The sequence below is a fragment of the Festucalex cinctus genome, chromosome 21, assembly GCF_051991245.1.
Source record: "Festucalex cinctus isolate MCC-2025b chromosome 21, RoL_Fcin_1.0, whole genome shotgun sequence".
NCBI lineage: Eukaryota > Metazoa > Chordata > Actinopteri > Syngnathiformes > Syngnathidae > Festucalex > Festucalex cinctus.
This window is the reverse complement of record NC_135431.1, coordinates 10,746,856-10,769,084: the sequence shown is the minus strand read 5'-3', so window position 1 is coordinate 10,769,084 and position 22,229 is coordinate 10,746,856. Positions and strand designations below refer to the sequence as shown.

At 33.7% G+C, this 22,229-nt stretch overlaps 1 protein-coding gene across 4 annotated transcripts in view; it reads left to right on the top strand.

Annotated features, from left to right (window-relative positions):
• The window catches only part of LOC144010241 (mitochondrial basic amino acids transporter-like), a 102,925-nt gene that overhangs the window by 77,890 nt on the left and 2,806 nt on the right, over positions 1 to 22,229 (top strand). The window lies entirely within an intron of this gene.

Here is a 22,229-nt window from a genome sequence, read left to right as displayed (position 1 = left end):
ATAGTAAGGCATTTTTTTTCTCCCAAAAAAACGACCATGTATAGTAAGGCATTTTTTTCTCCGAAAAAAAAAACGACCATGTATAGTAAGGCTTTTTTTTTTTCTCCCAAAAAAACGACCATGTATAGTAAGGCATTTTTTTCCCCCAAAAAACGACCATGTATAGTAAGACATTTTTTTCCCCCCAAAAAAACGACCATGTATAGTAAGGCATTTTTTTTCTCCCAAAAAAAAACCGACCATGTATAGTAAGGCATTTTTTTTTCTCCCACAAAAACGACCATGTATAGTAAGGCATTTTTTCTCCCAAAAAAACGACCATGTATAGTAAGGCATTTTTTTCTCCCAAAAAAACGACCATGTATAGTAAGGCATTTTTTTTCTCCCAAAAAAACGACCATGTATAGTAAGGCATTTTTTTTCTCCCAAAAAACCGACCATGTATAGTAAGACATTTTTTTTCTCCCCAAAAAACGACCATGTATAGTTAGGCATTATTTTTCTCTCCCCAAAAAAAACGACCATGTATAGTAAGGCATTTTTTTCTCCCCAAAAAACGACCATGTATAGTAAGGCATTTTATTTCTCCCACAAAAACGACCATGTATAGTAAGGCATTTTTTTTTCTCCCACAAAAACGACCATGTATAGTAAGGCATTTTTTCTCCCAAAAAAACGACCATGTATAGTAAGGCATTTTTTTTCTCCCAAAAAAAACGACCATGTATAGTAAGGCATTTCTTTTCTCCCAAAAAAAACGACCATGTATAGTAAGGCATTTTTTTTTCTCCCAGAAAAACGACCATGTATAGTAAGGCTTTTTTTTTTTCTCCCAAAAAAAACACCCATGTATAGTAAGGCATTTTTTTCTCCCCCAAAAAAAACGACCATGTATAGTAAGGCATTTTTTTTCTCCCAAAAAAACGACCATGTATAGTAAGGCATTTTTTTTCTCCGAAAAAAAAAAACGACCATGTATAGTAAGGCTTTTTTTTTTTCTCCCAAAAAAACGACCATGTATAGTAAGGCATTTTTTTCCCCAAAAAAACGACCATGTATAGTAAGACATTTTTTCCCCCCCAAAAAAAACGACCATGTATAGTAAGGCATTTTTTTTCTCCCCAAAAGAAACCGACCATGTATAGTAAGGCATTTTTTTTTCTCCCACAAAAACGACCATGTATAATAAGGCATTTTTTCTCCCCAAAAAAACGACCATGTATAGTAAGGCATTTTTTTTCTCCTAGAAAAACGACCATGTATAGTAAGGCATTTTTTTTCTCCCCAAAAAACGACCATGTATAGTAAGGCATTTTTTTTCTCCGAAAAAAAAAAACGACCATGTATAGTAAGGCTTTTTTTTTTTCTCCCAAAAAAACGACCATGTATAGTAAGGCATTTTTTCCCCCCAAAAAACGACCATGTATAGTAAGACATTTTTTTCCCCCCAAAAAAACGACCATGTATAGTAAGGCATTTTTTCTCCCAAAAAAACGACCATGTATAGTAAGGCATTTTTTTCTCCCAAAAAAACGACCATGTATAGTAAGGCATTTTTTTTCTCCCAAAAAAACGACCATGTATAGTAAGGCATTTTTTTTCTCCCAAAAAAACGACCATGTATAGTAAGACATTTTTTTCCCCCCCAAAAAACGACCATGTATATTAAGGCATTTTTTTTCTCCCAAAAAAAACCCGACCATGTATAGTAAGGCATTTTTTTTTTCTCCCACAAAAACGACCATGTATAGTAAGGCATTTTTTCTCCCCAAAAAACGACCATGTATAGTAAGGCATTTTTTTCTCCCAAAAAAACGACCATGTATAGTAAGGCATTTTTTTTCTCCCAAAAAAACGACCATGTATAGTAAGGCATTTTTTTTCTCCCAAAAAAACGACCATGTATAGTAAGGCATTTTTTTTCTCCGAAAAAAAAAAACGACCATGTATAGTAAGGCTTTTTTTTTTTCTCCCAAAAAAACGACCATGTATAGTAAGGCATTTTTTTTCTCCCAAAAAAAAACCGACCATGTATAGTAAGGCATTTTTTTTTCTCCCACAAAAACGACCATGTATAGTAAGGCATTTTTTCTCCCAAAAAAACGACCATGTATAGTAAGGCATTTTTTTCTCCCAAAAAAATGACCATGTATAGTAAGGCATTTTTTTTCTCCCAAAAAAACGACCATGTATAGTAAGGCATTTTTTTTCTCCCAAAAAAACGACCATGTATAGTAAGACATTTTTTTTCTCCCCAAAAAACGACCATGTATAGTTAGGCATTATTTTTCTCTCCCAAAAAAAAACGACCATGTATAGTAAGGCATTTTTTTCTCTCAAAAAAACGACCATGTATAGTAAGGCATTTTATTTCTACCACAAAAACGACCATGTATAGTAAGGCTTTTTTTTTTCTCCCACAAAAACGACCATGTATAGTAAGGCATTTTTTCTCCCAAAAAAAACGACCATGTATAGTAAGGCATTTTTTTTCTCCCAGAAAAACGACCATGTATAGTAAGGCATTTTTTTTCTCCCCAAAAAACGACCATGTATAGTAAGGCATTTTTTTCTCCCAAAAAAACGACCATGTATAGTAAGACATTTTTTTTCTCCCCAAAAAACGACCATGTATAGTTAGGCATTATTTTTCTCTCCCCCAAAAAAACGACCATGTATAGTAAGGCATTTTTTTCTCCCAAAAAAACGACCATGTATAGTAAGGCATTTTATTTCTCCCACAAAAACGACCATGTATAGTAAGGCATTTTTTTTTCTCCCACAAAAACGACCATGTATAGTAAGGCATTTTTTCTCCCAAAAAAACGACCATGTATAGTAAGGCATTTTTTTTCTCCCAAAAAAAACGACCATGTATAGTAAGGCATTTCTTTTCTCCCAAAAAAAACGACCATGTATAGTAAGGCATTTTTTTTCTCCCAGAAAAACGACCATGTATAGTAAGGCATTTTTTTTTTCTCCCAAAAAAAACACCCATGTATAGTAAGGCATTTTTTTCTCCCAAAAAAAAACCGACCATGTATAGTAAGGCATTTTTTTTCTCCCAAAAAAACGACCATGTATAGTAAGGCATTTTTTTTCTCCGAAAAAAAAAAACGACCATGTATAGTAAGGCTTTTTTTTTTTCTCCCAAAAAAACGACCATGTATAGTAAGGCATTTTTTTCCCCCAAAAAACGACCATGTATAGTAAGACATTTCCCCCCCCCCAAAAAAAAAACGACCATGTATAGTAAGGCATTTTTTTTCTCCCCAAAAGAAACCGACCATGTATAGTAAGGCATTTTTTTTCTCCTAGAAAAACGACCATGTATAGTAAGGCATTTTTTTTCTCCCCAAAAAACGACCAGTAAGGCATTTTTTTTTCTCCCACAAAAACGACCATGTATAATAAGGCATTTTTTCTCCCAAAAAAAACGACCATGTATAGTAAGGCATTTTTTTTCTCCTAGAAAAACGACCATGTATAGTAAGGCATTTTTTTTCTCCCCAAAAAACGACCAGTAAGGCATTTTTTTCTCCCAAAAAAACGACCATGTATAGTAAGGCATTTTTTTTCTCCCAAAAAAAACGACCATGTATATATAGTAAGGCTTTTTTTTTCTCCCAAATAAACGACCATGTATAGTAAGGCATTTTTTTTCTCCCAAAAAAAACGACCATGTATAGAAAGGCATTTTTTTTCTCCGAAAAAAAACCCGACCATGTATAGTAAGGCATTTTTTTCTCCCCAAAAAACGACCATGTATAGTAAGGCATTTTTTTTTCTCCCAAAAAAACGACCATGTATAGTAAGGCATTTTTTTCTCCCAAAAAAACGACCATGTATAGTAAGGCATTTTTTTCTCCCAAAAAAAACGACCATGTATAGTAAGGCATTTTTTTTCTCCCAAAAAAAAGACCATGTATAGTAAGGCATTTTTTTTTCTCCCAAAAAAAACACCCATGTATAGTAAGGCATTTTCTTTCTCCCAAAAAAAACGACCATGTATAGTAAGGCATTTTTTTTCTCCCAAAAAAACGACCATGTATAGTAAGGCATTTTTTTTCTCCGAAAAAAAAAAACGACCATGTATAGTAAGGCATTTTTTCCCCCCAAAAAACGACCATGTATAGTAAGACATTTTTTTCCCCCCCAAAAAAACGACCATGTATAGTAAGGCATTTTTTCTCCCAAAAAAACGACCATGTATAGTAAGGCATTTTTTTCTCCCAAAAAAACGACCATGTATAGTAAGGCATTTTTTTTCTCCCAAAAAAACGACCATGTATAGTAAGGAATTTTTTTTCTCCCAAAAAAACGACCATGTATAGTAAGACATTTTTTTCCCCCCCAAAAAACGACCATGTATAGTAAGGCATTTTTTTTCTCCCAAAAAAAACCCGACCATGTATAGTAAGGCATTTTTTTTTCTCCCACAAAAACGACCATGTATAGTAAGGCATTTTTTCTCCCAAAAAAACGACCATGTATAGTAAGGCATTTTTTTCTCCCAAAAAAACGACCATGTATAGTAAGGCATTTTTTTTCTCCCAAAAAAACGACCATGTATAGTAAGGCATTTTTTTTCTCCCAAAAAAACGACCATGTATAGTAAGGCATTTTTTTTCTCCGAAAAAAAAAAACGACCATGTATAGTAAGGCTTTTTTTTTTCTCCCAAAAAAACGACCATGTATAGTAAGGCATTTTTTTTCTCCCAAAAAAAAACCGACCATGTATAGTAAGGCATTTTTTTTTCTCCCACAAAAACGACCATGTATAGTAAGGCATTTTTTCTCCCAAAAAAACGACCATGTATAGTAAGGCATTTTTTTCTCCCAAAAAAACGACCATGTATAGTAAGGCATTTTTTTTCTCCCAAAAAAACGACCATGTATAGTAAGGCATTTTTTTTCTCCCAAAAAAACGACCATGTATAGTAAGACATTTTTTTTCTCCCCAAAAAACGACCATGTATAGTTAGGCATTATTTTTCTCTCCCAAAAAAAAACGACCATGTATAGTAAGGCATTTTTTTCTCCCAAAAAAACGACCATGTATAGTAAGGCATTTTATTTCTCCCACAAAAACGACAATGTATAGTAAGGCTTTTTTTTTCTCCCACAAAAACGACCATGTATAGTAAGGCATTTTTTCTCCCAAAAAAAACGACCATGTATAGTAAGGCATTTTTTTTCTCCCAGAAAAACGACCATGTATAGTAAGGCATTTTTTTTCTCCCCAAAAAACGACCATGTATAGTAAGGCATTTTTCTCTCCCAAAAAAACGACCATGTATAGTAAGGCATTTTTTTTCTCCCAAAAAAAAACGACCATGTATATATAGTAAGGCATTTTTTTTTCTCCCACAAAAATGACCATGTATAGTAAGGCATTTTTTCTCCCAAAAAAAACGACCATGTATAGTAAGGCATTTTTTTTCTCCCAGAAAAACGACCATGTATAGTAAGGCATTTTTTTTCTCCCCAAAAAACGACCATGTATAGTAAGGCATTTTTTTCTCCCAAAAAAACGACCATGTATAGTAAGGCATTTTTTTTCTCCCCAAAAAAACGACCATGTATATATAGTAAGGCTTTTTTTTTTCTCCCAAAAAAACGACCATGTATAGTAAGGCATTTTTTTTCTCCCAAAAAAAACGACCATGCATAGTAAGACATTTTTTTTCTCCGAAAAAAAAAACGACCATGTATAGTCAGCCTTTTTTTTTTTCTCCCAAAAAAACGACCATGTATAGTAAGGCTTTTTTTTTTTCTCCCAAAAAAACGACCATGTATAGTAAGGCATTTTTTTTCTCCCAAAAAAACCGACCATGTATAGAAAGGCATTTTTTTTCTCCGAAAAAAAAACCGACCATGTATAGTAAGGCTTTTTTTTTTTTCTCCCGAAAAAACGACCATGTATAGTAAGGCATTTTTTTCTCCCCAAAAAACGACCATGTATAGTAAGGCATTTTTTTTTCTCCCAAAAAAACGACCATGTATAGTAAGGCATTTTTTTCTCCCAAAAAAACGACCATGTATAGTAAGGCATTTTTTTTCTCCCAAAAAAAACGACCATGTATAGTAAGGCATTTTTTTTCTCCCAAAAAAAAACGACCATGTATAGTAAGGCATTTTTTTTTCTCCCAAAAAAAACACCCATGTATAGTAAGGCATTTTTTTTCTCCCAAAAAAAACGACCATGTATAGTAAGGCATTTTTTTTCTCCCAAAAAAACGACCATGTATAGTAAAGCATTTTTTTTCTCCGAAAAAAAAAAAAACGACCATGTATAGTAAGGCTTTTTTTTTTTCTCCCAAAAAAACGACCATGTATAGTAAGGCATTTTTTTCCCCAAAAAAACGACCATGTATAGTAAGACATTTTTTTCCCCCCAAAAAAACGACCATGTATAGTAAGGCATTTTTTTTCTCCCAAAAAAAACCCGACCATGTATAGTAAGGCATTTTTTTTTCTCCCACAAAAACGACCATGTATAGTAAGGCATTTTTTCTCCCAAAAAAACGACCATGTATAGTAAGGCATTTTTTTCTCCCAAAAAAACGACCATGTATAGTAAGGCATTTTTTTTCTCCCAAAAAAACGACCATGTATAGTAAGGCATTTTTTTTCTCCCAAAAAAACGACCATGTATAGTAAGAAATTTTTTTTCTCCCCAAAAAACGACCATGTATAGTTAGGCATTATTTTTCTCTCCCAAAAAAAAACGACCATGTATAGTAAGGCATTTTTTTTCCCAAAAAAATGACCATGTATAGTAAGGCATTTTTTTTTCTCCCACAAAAACGACCATGTATAGTAAGGCATTTTTTCTCCCAAAAAAAACGACCATGTATAGTAAGGCATTTTTTTTCTCCCAGAAAAACGACCATGTATAGTAAGGCATTTTTTTTCTCCCAAAAAAACGACCATGTATAGTAAGGCATTTTTTTTCTCCCAGAAAAACGACCATGTATAGTAAGGCATTTTTTTTCTCCCAAAAAAACGACCATGTATAGTAAGAAATTTTTTTTCTCCCCAAAAAACGACCATGTATAGTTAGGCATTATTTTTCTCTCCCAAAAAAAAACGACCATGTATAGTAAGGCATTTTTTTTCCCACAAAAACGACCATGTATAGTAAGGCATTTTTTTTTCTCCCACAAAAACGACCATGTATAGTAAGGCATTTTTTCTCCCAAAAAAAACGACCATGTATAGTAAGGCATTTTTTTTCTCCCAGAAAAACGACCATGTATAGTAAGGCATTTTTTTTCTCCGAAAAAAAAACCGACCATGTATAGTCAGGCTTTTTTTTTTTCTCCCAAAAAAACGACCATGTATAGTAAGGCTTTTTTTTTTTTCTCCCAAAAAAACGACCATGTATAGTAAGGCATTTTTTTTCTCCCAAAAAAAACGACCATGTATATATAGTAAGGCTTTTTTTTTTCTCCCAAAAAAACGACCATGTATAGTAAGGCATTTTTTTTCTCCCAAAAAAAACGACCATGTATAGTAAGGCATTTTTTTTCTCCGAAAAAAAACCCGACCATGTATAGTCAGGCTTTTTTTTTTTCTCCCAAAAAAACGACCATGTATAGTAAGGCTTTTTTTTTTTTCTCCCAAAAAAACGACCATGTATAGTAAGGCATTTTTTTTCTCCCAAAAAAAACGACCATGTATAGAAAGGCATTTTTTTTCTCCGAAAAAAAACCCGACCATGTATAGTAAGGCTTTTTTTTTTTCTCCCCAAAAAACGACCATGTATAGTTAGGCATTATTTTTCTCTCCCAAAAAAAAACGACCATGTATAGTAAGGCATTTTTTTTCCCAAAAAAATGACCATGTATAGTAAGGCATTTTTTTTTCTCCCACAAAAACGACCATGTATAGTAAGGCATTTTTTCTCCCAAAAAAAACGACCATGTATAGTAAGGCATTTTTTTTCTCCCAGAAAAACGACCATGTATAGTAAGGCATTTTTTTTCTCCCAAAAAAACGACCATGTATAGTAAGGCATTTTTTTTCTCCCAGAAAAACGACCATGTATAGTAAGGCATTTTTTTTCTCCCAAAAAAACGACCATGTATAGTAAGAAATTTTTTTTCTCCCCAAAAAACGACCATGTATAGTTAGGCATTATTTTTCTCTCCCAAAAAAAAACGACCATGTATAGTAAGGCATTTTTTTTCCCACAAAAACGACCATGTATAGTAAGGCATTTTTTTTTCTCCCACAAAAACGACCATGTATAGTAAGGCATTTTTTCTCCCAAAAAAAACGACCATGTATAGTAAGGCATTTTTTTTCTCCCAGAAAAACGACCATGTATAGTAAGGCATTTTTTTTCTCCGAAAAAAAAACCGACCATGTATAGTCAGGCTTTTTTTTTTTCTCCCAAAAAAACGACCATGTATAGTAAGGCTTTTTTTTTTTTCTCCCAAAAAAACGACCATGTATAGTAAGGCATTTTTTTTCTCCCAAAAAAAACGACCATGTATATATAGTAAGGCTTTTTTTTTTCTCCCAAAAAAACGACCATGTATAGTAAGGCATTTTTTTTCTCCCAAAAAAAACGACCATGTATAGTAAGGCATTTTTTTTCTCCGAAAAAAAACCCGACCATGTATAGTCAGGCTTTTTTTTTTTCTCCCAAAAAAACGACCATGTATAGTAAGGCTTTTTTTTTTTTCTCCCAAAAAAACGACCATGTATAGTAAGGCATTTTTTTTCTCCCAAAAAAAACGACCATGTATAGAAAGGCATTTTTTTTCTCCGAAAAAAAACCCGACCATGTATAGTAAGGCTTTTTTTTTTTCTCCCAAAAAAACGACCATGTATAGTAAGGCATTTTTTTCTCCCCAAAAAACGACCATGTATAGTAAGGCATTTTTTTTTCTCCCAAAAAAACGACCATGTATAGTAAGGCATTTTTTTCTCCCAAAAAAACGACCATGTATAGTAAGGCATTTTTTTTCTCCCAAAAAAAACGACCATGTATAGTAAGGCATTTTTTTCTCCCAGAAAAACGACCATGTATAGTAAGGCATTTTTTTTTTCTACCAAAAAAAAACACCCATGTATAGTAAGGCATTTTTTTTCTCCGAAAAAAAAAACGACCATGTATAGTAAGGCTTTTTTTTTTTCTCCCAAAAAAACGACCATGTATAGTAAGGCATTTTTTTCCCCCAAAAAACGACCATGTATAGTAAGACATTTTTTTCCCCCCCAAAAAACGACCATGTATAGTAAGGCATTTTTTTTTCTCCCACAAAAACGACCATGTATAGTAAGGCATTTTTTCTCCCAAAAAAACGACCATGTATTGTAAGGCATTTTTTTTCTCCCAGAAAAACGACCATGTATAGTAAGGCATTTTTTTTTCTCCCAGAAAAACGACCATGTATAGTAAGGCATTTTTTTTTCTCCCACAAAAACGACCATGTATAGTAAGGCATTTTTTTCTCTCCCAAAAAAAAAAACGACCTTGTATAGTAAGGCATTTTTTTTCTCCCCAAAAAACGACCATGTATAGTAAGGCATTTTTTTTTCTCCCAAAAAAACGACCATGTATAGTAAGGCATTTTTTTCTCCCAGAAAAACGACCATGTATAGTAAGGCATTTTTTTTCTCCCCAAAAAACGACCATGTATAGTAAGGCATTTTTCTCTCCCAAAAAAACGACCATGTATAGTAAGGCATTTTTTTTCTCCCAAAAAAAAACGACCATGTATATATAGTAAGGCATTTTTTTTTCTCCCACAAAAATGACCATGTATAGTAAGGCATTTTTTCTCCCAAAAAAAACGACCATGTATAGTAAGGCATTTTTTTTCTCCCAGAAAAACGACCATGTATAGTAAGGCATTTTTTTTCTCCCCAAAAAACGACCATGTATAGTAAGGCATTTTTTTCTCCCAAAAAAACGACCATGTATAGTAAGGCATTTTTTTTCTCCCCAAAAAAACGACCATGTATATATAGTAAGGCTTTTTTTTTTCTCCCAAAAAAACGACCATGTATAGTAAGGCATTTTTTTTCTCCCAAAAAAAACGACCATGCATAGTAAGACATTTTTTTTCTCCGAAAAAAAAAACGACCATGTATAGTCAGCCTTTTTTTTTTTCTCCCAAAAAAACGACCATGTATAGTAAGGCTTTTTTTTTTTCTCCCAAAAAAACGACCATGTATAGTAAGGCATTTTTTTTCTCCCAAAAAAACCGACCATGTATAGAAAGGCATTTTTTTTCTCCGAAAAAAAAACCGACCATGTATAGTAAGGCTTTTTTTTTTTTCTCCCGAAAAAACGACCATGTATAGTAAGGCATTTTTTTCTCCCCAAAAAACGACCATGTATAGTAAGGCATTTTTTTTTCTCCCAAAAAAACGACCATGTATAGTAAGGCATTTTTTTCTCCCAAAAAAACGACCATGTATAGTAAGGCATTTTTTTTCTCCCAAAAAAAACGACCATGTATAGTAAGGCATTTTTTTTCTCCCAAAAAAAAACGACCATGTATAGTAAGGCATTTTTTTTTCTCCCAAAAAAAACACCCATGTATAGTAAGGCATTTTTTTTCTCCCAAAAAAAACGACCATGTATAGTAAGGCATTTTTTTTCTCCCAAAAAAACGACCATGTATAGTAAAGCATTTTTTTTCTCCGAAAAAAAAAAAAACGACCATGTATAGTAAGGCTTTTTTTTTTTCTCCCAAAAAAACGACCATGTATAGTAAGGCATTTTTTTCCCCAAAAAAACGACCATGTATAGTAAGACATTTTTTTCCCCCCAAAAAAACGACCATGTATAGTAAGGCATTTTTTTTCTCCCAAAAAAAACCCGACCATGTATAGTAAGGCATTTTTTTTTCTCCCACAAAAACGACCATGTATAGTAAGGCATTTTTTCTCCCAAAAAAACGACCATGTATAGTAAGGCATTTTTTTCTCCCAAAAAAACGACCATGTATAGTAAGGCATTTTTTTTCTCCCAAAAAAACGACCATGTATAGTAAGGCATTTTTTTTCTCCCAAAAAAACGACCATGTATAGTAAGAAATTTTTTTTCTCCCCAAAAAACGACCATGTATAGTTAGGCATTATTTTTCTCTCCCAAAAAAAAACGACCATGTATAGTAAGGCATTTTTTTTCCCAAAAAAATGACCATGTATAGTAAGGCATTTTTTTTTCTCCCACAAAAACGACCATGTATAGTAAGGCATTTTTTCTCCCAAAAAAAACGACCATGTATAGTAAGGCATTTTTTTTCTCCCAGAAAAACGACCATGTATAGTAAGGCATTTTTTTTCTCCCAAAAAAACGACCATGTATAGTAAGGCATTTTTTTTCTCCCAGAAAAACGACCATGTATAGTAAGGCATTTTTTTTCTCCCAAAAAAACGACCATGTATAGTAAGGCATTTTTTTTCTCCCAAAAAAACGACCATGTATAGTTAGGCATTATTTTTCTCTCCCAAAAAAAAACGACCATGTATAGTAAGGCATTTTTTTTCTCCCAAAAAAACGACCATGTATAGTAAGAAATTTTTTTTCTCCCCAAAAAACGACCATGTATAGTTAGGCATTATTTTTCTCTCCCAAAAAAAAACGACCATGTATAGTAAGGCATTTTTTTTCCCACAAAAACGACCATGTATAGTAAGGCATTTTTTTTTCTCCCACAAAAACGACCATGTATAGTAAGGCATTTTTTCTCCCAAAAAAAACGACCATGTATAGTAAGGCATTTTTTTTCTCCCAGAAAAACGACCATGTATAGTAAGGCATTTTTTTTCTCCGAAAAAAAAACCGACCATGTATAGTCAGGCTTTTTTTTTTTCTCCCAAAAAAACGACCATGTATAGTAAGGCTTTTTTTTTTTTCTCCCAAAAAAACGACCATGTATAGTAAGGCATTTTTTTTCTCCCAAAAAAAACGACCATGTATATATAGTAAGGCTTTTTTTTTTCTCCCAAAAAAACGACCATGTATAGTAAGGCATTTTTTTTCTCCCAAAAAAAACGACCATGTATAGTAAGGCATTTTTTTTCTCCGAAAAAAAACCCGACCATGTATAGTCAGGCTTTTTTTTTTTCTCCCAAAAAAACGACCATGTATAGTAAGGCTTTTTTTTTTTTCTCCCAAAAAAACGACCATGTATAGTAAGGCATTTTTTTTCTCCCAAAAAAAACGACCATGTATAGAAAGGCATTTTTTTTCTCCGAAAAAAAACCCGACCATGTATAGTAAGGCTTTTTTTTTTTCTCCCAAAAAAACGACCATGTATAGTAAGGCATTTTTTTCTCCCCAAAAAACGACCATGTATAGTAAGGCATTTTTTTTTCTCCCAAAAAAACGACCATGTATAGTAAGGCATTTTTTTCTCCCAAAAAAACGACCATGTATAGTAAGGCATTTTTTTTCTCCCAAAAAAAACGACCATGTATAGTAAGGCATTTTTTTCTCCCAGAAAAACGACCATGTATAGTAAGGCATTTTTTTTTTCTACCAAAAAAAAACACCCATGTATAGTAAGGCATTTTTTTTCTCCGAAAAAAAAAACGACCATGTATAGTAAGGCTTTTTTTTTTTCTCCCAAAAAAACGACCATGTATAGTAAGGCATTTTTTTCCCCCAAAAAACGACCATGTATAGTAAGACATTTTTTTCCCCCCCAAAAAACGACCATGTATAGTAAGGCATTTTTTTTTCTCCCACAAAAACGACCATGTATAGTAAGGCATTTTTTCTCCCAAAAAAACGACCATGTATTGTAAGGCATTTTTTTTCTCCCAGAAAAACGACCATGTATAGTAAGGCATTTTTTTTTCTCCCAGAAAAACGACCATGTATAGTAAGGCATTTTTTTTTCTCCCACAAAAACGACCATGTATAGTAAGGCATTTTTTTCTCTCCCAAAAAAAAAAACGACCTTGTATAGTAAGGCATTTTTTTTCTCCCCAAAAAACGACCATGTATAGTAAGGCATTTTTTTTCTCCCAAAAAAACGACCATGTATAGTAAGGCATTTTTTTTCTCCCAAAAAAAACGACCATGTATAGTAAGGCTTTTTTTTTCTCCCAAAAAAACGACCATGTATAGTAAGGCATTTTTTTTTCTCCAAAAAAACCAGACAATTATAATAATGTTTTTATTTGGTAAGTATTAAGTTTTTAGCGCCAGTGTTTCCTCATGAGGGAGCCTCCACAGTGGGAGGGATCGCTGGTCTTCTCCTGCGGGCGGGCAGTTGTCCCGGGGGCCCCTTGGCTTCGGGGAGTTGTGGCTCCCTTCAATCTGTATGGAGCGGGCTGCAGTCACTGTGGGCCGGCATTTTTTTTCTCTCCAAAACAAACAAACAAAAAAAAAAGACCATGTATAGTAAGGCATTTTTTTTCTCCAAAAAAACGACCATGTATAGTAAGGCATTTTTTTTTCTCCCAAAAAAACGACCATGTATAGTAAGGCATTTTTTTCTCCCAAAAAAACGACCATGTATAGTAAGGCATTTTTTTTCTCCCAAAAAAAACGACCATGTATATATAGTAAGGCTTTTTTTTTTCTCCCAAAAAAACGACCATGTATAGTAAGGCATTTTTTTTCTCCCAAAAAAAACGACCATGTATAGTAAGGCATTTTTTTTCTCCGAAAAAAAACCCGACCATGTATAGTCAGGCTTTTTTTTTTTCTCCCAAAAAAACGACCATGTATAGTAAGGCTTTTTTTTTTTTTCTCCCAAAAAAACGACCATGTATAGTAAGGCATTTTTTTTCTCCCCAAAAAAACGACCATGTATAGAAAGGCATTTTTTTTCTCCGAAAAAAAAACCGACCATGTATAGTAAGGCTTTTTTTTTTTTCTCCCAAAAAAACGACCATGTATAGTAAGGCATTTTTTTTTCTCCCAAAAAAACGACCATGTATAGTAAGGCATTTTTTTCTCCCAAAAAAACGACCATGTATAGTAAGGCATTTTTTTTCTCCCAAAAAAAACGACCATGTATAGTAAGGCATTTTTTTTCTCCCAAAAAAAAAACGACCATGTATAGTAAGGCATTTTTTTTTCTCCCACAAAAACGACCATGTATAGTAAGGCATTTTTTCTCCCAAAAAAACGACCATGTATTGTAAGGCATTTTTTTTCTCCCAGAAAAACGACCATGTATAGTAAGGCATTTTTTTTTCTCCCAGAAAAACGACCATGTATAGTAAGGCATTTTTTTTTCTCCCACAAAAACGACCATGTATAGTAAGGCATTATTTTTCTCTCCCAAAAAAAACCCCGACCTTGTATAGTAAGGCATTTTTTTTCTCCCCAAAAAACGACCATGTATAGTAAGGCATTTTTTTTCTCCCAAAAAAACGACCATGTATAGTAAGGCATTTTTTTTCTCCCAAAAAAACCGACCATGTATAGTAAGGCTTTTTTTTTCTCCCAAAAAAACGACCATGTATAGTAAGGCATTTTTTTTTCTCCAAAAAAACCAGACAATTATAATAATGTTTTTATTTGGTAAGTATTAAGTTTTTAGCGCCAGTGTTTCCTCATGAGGGAGCCTCCACAGTGGGAGGGATCGCTGGTCTTCTCCTGTGGGCGGGCAGTTGTACCGGGGGCCCCTTGGCTTCGGGGAGCTGTGGCTCCCTTCAATCTGTATGGAGCGGGCTGCAGTCACTGTGGGCCGGCATTTTTTTTCTCTCCAAAACAAACAAACAAAAAAAAAAGACCATGTATAGTAAGGCATTTTTTTTCTCCAAAAAAACGACCATGTATAGTAAGGCATTTTTTTTCTCCCAAAAAAAACGACCATGTATAGAAAGGCATTTTTTTTCTCCGAAAAAAAACCCGACCATGTATAGTAAGGCTTTTTTTTTTTCTCCCAAAAAAACGACCATGTATAGTAAGGCATTTTTTTCTCCCCAAAAAACGACCATGTATAGTAAGGCATTTTTTTTTCTCCCAAAAAAACGACCATGTATAGTAAGGCATTTTTTTCTCCCAAAAAAACGACCATGTATAGTAAGGCATTTTTTTTCTCCCAAAAAAAACGACCATGTATAGTAAGGCATTTTTTTTCTCCCAAAAAAAACGACCATGTATAGTAAGGCATTTTTTTCTCCCAGAAAAACGACCATGTATAGTAAGGCATTTTTTTTTTCTCCCAAAAAAAAACACCCATGTATAGTAAGGCATTTTTTTTCTCCCAAAAAAAACGACCATGTATAGTAAAGCTTTTTTTTTCTCCCAAAAAAACGACCATGTATAGTAAGGCATTTTTTTTCTCCAAAAAAACGACCATGTATAGTAAGGCATTTTTTTTTCTCCCAAAAAAACGACCATGTATAGTAAGGCATTTTTTACTCCCAAAAAAACGACCATGTATAGTAAGGCATTTTTTTTTCTCCCAAAAAACGACCATGTATAGTAAGGCATTTTTTTCTCCCAAAAAAACGACCATGTATAGTAAGGCATTTTTTTTCTCCCAAAAAAACGACCAAGTATAGTAAGGCATTTTATTTCTCCCACAAAAACGACCATTTATAGTAAGGCATTTTTTTTTCTCCCACAAAAACGACCATGTATAGTAAGGCATTTTTTCTCCCAAAAAAACGACCATGTATAGTAAGGCATTTTTTTTCTCCCAGAAAAACGACCATGTATAGTAAGGCATTTTTTTTTCTCCCAAAAAAACGACCATGTATAGTAAGGCATTTTTTTCTCCCAAAAAAACGACCATGTATAGTAAGGCATTTTTTTCTCCCAAAAAAACGACCATGTATAGTTAGGCATTTTTTTTCTCCGAAAAAAAAACGACCATGTATAGTAAGGCTTTTTTTTTTCTCCCCAAAAAAATGACCATGTATAGTAAGGCATTTTTTTTCTCCCAAAAAAAACGACCATGTATAGTAAGGCATTTTTTTTCTCCGAAAAAAAAAACGACCATGTATAGTAAGGCTTTTTTTTTTTTCTCCCAAAAAAACGACCATGTATAGTAAGGCATTTTTTTCTCCCAAAAAAACGACCATGTATAGTAAGGCTTTTTTTTTTCTCCCAAAAAAACGACCATGTATAGTAAGGCATTTTTTTCTCCCAAAAAAACGACCATGTATAGTAAGGCATTTTTTTTCTCCCAAAAAAAACGACCATGTATAGTAAGGCATTTTTTTTCTCCCCAAAAAAACGACCATGTATAGTAAGGCATTTTTTTTTTCTCCAAAAAAAACAGACAATTATAATAATGTTTTTATTTGGTAGTTATTAAGTTTTTAGCGCCAGTGTTTCCTCATGAGGGAGCCTCCACAGTGGGAGGGATCGCTGGTCTTCTCCTGCGGGCGGGCAGTTGTCCCGGGGGCCCCTTGGCTTCGGGGAGCTGTGGCTCCCTTCAATCTGTGTGGAGCGGGCTGCAGTCACTGTGGGCCGGCATTTTTTTTTCTCCAAAACAAACAAAAAAAAAGACCATGTATAGTAAGGCATTTTTTTTCTCCAAAAAACCGACCATGTATAGTAAGGCATTTTTTTTTCTCCCAAAAAAACGACCATGTATAGTAAGGCATTTTTTTTCTCCCCAAAAAACGACCATGTATAGTAAGGCATTTTTTTTTCTCCCAAAAAAACGACCATGTATAGTAAGGCTTTTTTTTTTCTCCCAAAAAAACGACCATGTATAGTAAGGCATTTTTTTCTCCCAAAAAAAAAACGACCATGTATAGTAAGGCATTTTTTTTCTCCGAAAAAAAACGACCATGTATAGTAAGGCTTTTTTTTTTTCTCCCCAAAAAAACGACCATGTATAGTAAGGCATTTTTTTTCTCCCAAAAAAACACCCATGAATGGTAAGGTATTTTTTTCTCCCATTTTATTTCTCCCAAAAAAACGACCATGTATAGTAAGGCATTTTTTTTCTCCCCAAAAAACGACCGTGTATAGTAAGGCATTTTTTTTCTCCCAAAAAAAACGACCATGTATAGCAAGGCATTTTTTTTCTCCCCCCAAAAAAACGACCATGTATAGTGAGGCATTTTTTTTCTCCCAAAAAAACGACCATGTATAGTAAGGCATTTTTTTTCTCCCAAAAAAACGACCATGTATAGTAAGGCATTTTTTTTCTCCCAAAAAAACGACCATGTATAGTAAGGCATTTTTTTTTCTCCCAAAAAAACGACCGTGTATAGCAAGGCATTTTTTTTCTCCCCGAAAAAAACAACCATGTATAGTAAGCCTTTTATTTTTTCTCCCAGAAAAACGACCATGTAAAGTAAGGCATTTTTTTTCTCTCCCAAAAAAAAACGACCATGTATATTAAGGCATTTTTTTTCTCCCAAAAAAACGACCATGTATAGTAAGGCATTTTTTTTCTCTCAGAAAAACAACCATGTATAGCAAGGCATTTTTTTTTCTCCCACAAAAACGACCATGTATAGTAAAGCATTTTTTTTCTCCCAAAAAAACGACCAATGTATAGTAAGGCATTTTTTTTTCTCCCAAAAAAACGACCATGTATAGTAAGGCATTTTTTTTCTCCCAAAAAAACGACCATGTATAGGAAGGCATTTTTTTTCTCCCAAAAAAACGACCATGTATAGTAAGGCATTTTTTTTCTCCGAAAAAAAAAAACGACCATGTATAGTAAGGCTTTTTTTTTTCTCCCAAAAAAAACGACCATGTATAGTAAGGCATTTTTTTTCTCCCCCCCCAAAAAAACGACCATGTATAGTAAGGCATTTTTTTTCCCCCCCCCCCAAAAAACGACCATGTATAGTAAGGCATTTTTTTTCTCCCAAAAAAAACGACCATGTATAGTAAGGCATTTTTTTTCTCCCAGAAAAACAATCATGTATAGCAAGGCATTTTTTTTTCTCCCACAAAAACGACCATGTATAGAAAGGCATTTTTTTCTCCCAAAAAAACACCCATGAATGGTAAGGTATTTTTTTTCTCCCATTTTTTTTCTCCCAAAAAAACGACCATGTATAGTAAGGCATTTTTTTTCTCCCCAAAAAACGACCGTGTATAGTAAGGCATTTTTTTTCTCCCAAAAAAACGACCATGTATAGCAAGGCATTTTTTTTCTCCCCCCCAAAAAACGACCATGTATAGTCAGGCATTTTTTTTTCTCCCAAAAAAACGACCATGTATAGTAAGGCATTTTTTTTCCTCCTAAATAAAAACGACCATGTATAGTCAGGGATTTTTTTTCTCTCCCAAAAAAAACCGACCATGTATAGTAAGGCATTTTTTTTCTCTCCCAAAAAAAAACGACCATGTATAGTAAGGTATTTTTTTTCTCCCAAAAAAACGACCATGTATAGTAAGGCATTTTTTTCTCTCCAAAAAAATGACCATGTATAGTAAGGCATTTTTTTGTCCCCAAAAAACGACCATGTATATTTAGGCTTTTTTTTTCTCCCAAAAAAACCACCCATGTATAGTAAGGCATTTTTTTCTCCCAAAAAAAGGACCATGTATAGTTAGGCATTTTTCTTCTCTCCCCAAAAAACGACAACGTATAGTAAGGCATTTTTTTTCTCCCCAAAAATAACCATGTATAGTAAGGCATTTTTTTCTCCCCCCCCCCCAAAAAAAACGACCATGTATAGTAAGGCTTTTTTTTTTCTCCCAGAAAAATGACCATGTAAAGTAAGGCATTTCCCCCCCCCCCAAAAAAACGACCATGTATAGTAAGGCATTCCCCCCGAAAAAAACGACCATGTATAGTAAGGCATTTTTTTTTCTCCCCAAAAAAATTACCATTTATAGTAAGGCATTTTTTTTCTCCCAAAAAAACGACCATGTATAGTAAGGCATTTTTTTTCTCCCCAAAAAACGAAAAAAAATGCCTTACTATATATACATGGTCGTTTTTTCTGGGAGAAAAAAAAATGGCTTACTATACATCGTCGTTTTTTGGGGGGGAGAAAAAAAATGCCTGACTATACATGGTCGTTTTTTTCGGGGGGGAAAAAATGCCTTACTTTACATGGTCGTTTTTCTGGGAGAAAAAAAAAAAAAGCCTTACGATACATGGTCGTTTTTTTTGGGAAGAAAAAAATGCCTGACTGTAGATGGTCGTTTTTTTGGGGGGGGGAAAAATGCCTTACTATACATGGTCGTTTTTTTGGGAGAAAAAAATGCCTTACTATAAATGGTCATTTTTTTGGGAGAAAAAAAATGCCTTACTATACATGGTCGTTTTTTTGGGAGAAAAAAATGCCTTACTACATGGTCGTTTTTTTTTGGAGAGAAAAAAAAAGCCTTACTACATGGTCGTTTTTTTTGGGAGAGAAAAAAAAATGCCTTACTATACATGGTCGTTTTTTTGGGAGAAAAAAAATGCCTTTCTATACATGGTCGTTTTTTTGGGAGAAAAAAATGCCTTACTATACATGGTCGTTTTTTTGGGAGAAAAAAATGCCTTACTATACATGGTCTTTTTTTTTTGGGAGGAAAAAAATGCCTTACTATACATGGTCGTTTTTCTGGGAGAAAAAAAAAGCCTTACTATACATGGTCGTTTTTTGGGGGGAGATAAAAAAAAAATGCTTTACTATACATGGTCGTTTTTTTGGGAGAAAAAAATGCCTTACTACATGGTCGGTTTTTTTTGGAGAGAAAAAAAAATGCCTTACTATACATGGTCGTTTTTTTGGGAGAAAAAAAATGCCTTACTATACATGGTCTTTTTTTGGGGAGGAAAAAAATGCCTTACTATACATGGTCGTTTTTCTGGGAGAAAAAAAATGCCTTACTATACATGGTCGTTTTTTGGGGGGAAAAAATGCCTTACTTTACATGGTCGTTTTTGTGGGAGAAAAAAAATGCCTTACTATACATGTTTTTTTGGGGGGAGAAAAAAAATGCCTTACTTTACATGGTCGTTTTTTTTGGGAGAGAAAAAAAATGCCTTACTATACATGGTCGTATAGTACATGTATAGTAAGGCATTTTTTTTCTCTCCCAAAAAAAAACCGACCATGGGCATTTTTTTTCTCCCAAAAAAACGACCATGTATAGTAAGGCATTTTTTTTCTCCCAAAAAAACACCCATGAATAGTGAGGTATTTTTTTCCTCCTAAATAAAAACGACCATGTATAGTAAGGGATTTTTTTTCTCTCCCAAAAAAACCGACCATGTATAGTACGGCATTTTTTTTCTCCCAAAAAAACGACCATGTATAGTAAGGCATTTTTTTCTCTCCAAAAAAATGACCATGTATAGTAAGGCATTTTTTTCTCCCCAAAAAACGACCATGTATAGTAAGTCTTTTTTTTTCTCCCAAAAAAAACACCCATGTATAGTAAGGGATTTTTTTCTCCCAAAAAAACGACCATGTATTGTAAGGCATTTTTCTTCTCTCCCAAAAAAACGACAATGTATATTAAGGCTTTTTTTTTTTCTCCCAGTAAAACGACCATGTATAGTAAGGCATTTTTTTCGTTTTTTTGGGAGAAAAAAAATGCCTTACTATACATGGTCGTTTTTTTGGGAGAAAAAACATGCCTTACTATAAATGTTCATTTTTTTGGGAGAAAAAAAATGCCTTACTATACATGGTCGTTTTATTCGGGGGGGGAAAAATGCCTCATGGTCGTTTTTCTGGGAGAAAAAAAAAACCTTACTATACATGGTCGTTTTATTCGGGGGGGGAAAAATGCCTCATGGTCGTTTTTCTGGGAGAAAAAAAAAACCTTACTATACATGGTCGTTTTTTTTGGAGGGGGGGAAATGCCTTACTATACATGGTCGTTTTTTGGGGGGGGAAATAATGCCTTAATTTACATGGTCATTTTTCTGGGAGAAAAAAAAAACCTTACTATACATGGTCGTTTTTTTTTTTCTGGGGGGGGGGGAATGCCTTACTTAAAAAAAACCTTACTATACATGGTCGTTTTTTTGGGAGAAAAAAAATGCCTTACTATAAATGGTCGTTTTTTTGGGAGAAAAAAAATGCCTTACTATACATGGTCGTTTTTTTGGGAGAAAAAAATGCTTTACTACATGGTCGTTTTTTTTGGGAGAGAAAAAAAAATGCCTTACTATACATGGTTGTTTTTTGGGGAGAAAAAAATGCCTTACTATACATGGTCGTTTTTTTGGGAGAAAAAAAAAAGCCTTACTATACATGGTCGGTTTTTTTTTCGGAGAAAAAAAATGCCTTACTATACATGGTCGTTTTTTTGGGAGAAAAAAAATGCCTTACTATACATGGTCTTTTTTGGGGGAGGAAAAAAATGCCTGACTATACATGGTCGTTTTTTTGGGGAAAAAAATGCCTTACTTTACATGGTCGTTTTTGTGGGAGAAAAAAAATGCCTTACTATACATGGTCGTTTTTTTTGGGAGAGAAAAAAAATGCCTTACTAGACATGGTCGTTTTTTTGGGAGAAAAAAAAAAGCCTTACTGTACATAGTCGTTTTTTGGGAAGAAAAAAATGCCTTACTATACATGGTCGTTTTTTTTTGTTGGGAGAGAAAAAAAATGCCTTACTATATATACATGGTCGTTTTTTTGGGAGAAAAAAAATGCCTTACTATACATGGTCGTTTTTTTTTGGGAGAAAAAAAATGCCTTACTATACCTACATGGTCGTTTTTTTGGGGAGGAAAAAAATGCCTTACTATACATGGTCGTTCTTGTGGGAGAAAAAAAAATGCCTTGCTATACATGGTCGTTTTTCTGGGAGAAAAAAAATGCCTTACTATACATGGTCGTTTTTTTGGGAGAAAAAAATGCTTTACTACATGGTCGTTTTTTTGGGAGAAAAAAAAGCCTTACTATACATGGTCGTTTTTTTTTGGGAGAGAAAAAAAATGCCTTACTATACATGTTTTTTTTGGGGGAGAAAAAAAAATGCCTTACTATACATGGTCGTATAGTACATGTATAGTAAGGCATTTTTTTCTCCCAAAAAAAGGACCATGTATAGTAAGGCATTTTTTTCTCCCAAAAAAAGGACCATGTATAGTAAGGCATTTTTTTTCTCCCAAAAAAACACCCATGAATAGTAAGGTATTTTTTTCTCCCAAAAAAACGACCATGTATAGTAAGGCATTTTTTTTCTCCCAAAAAAACGACCATGTATAGTAAGGCATTTTTTTTCTCCCAGAAAAACGACCATGTATAGCAAGGCATTTTTTTTCTCCCACAAAAACACTCATGAATAGTAAGGTATTTTTTTCTCCCCAAAAAAACGACCATGTATAGTAAGGCATTTTTTTTCTCCCAGAAAAACG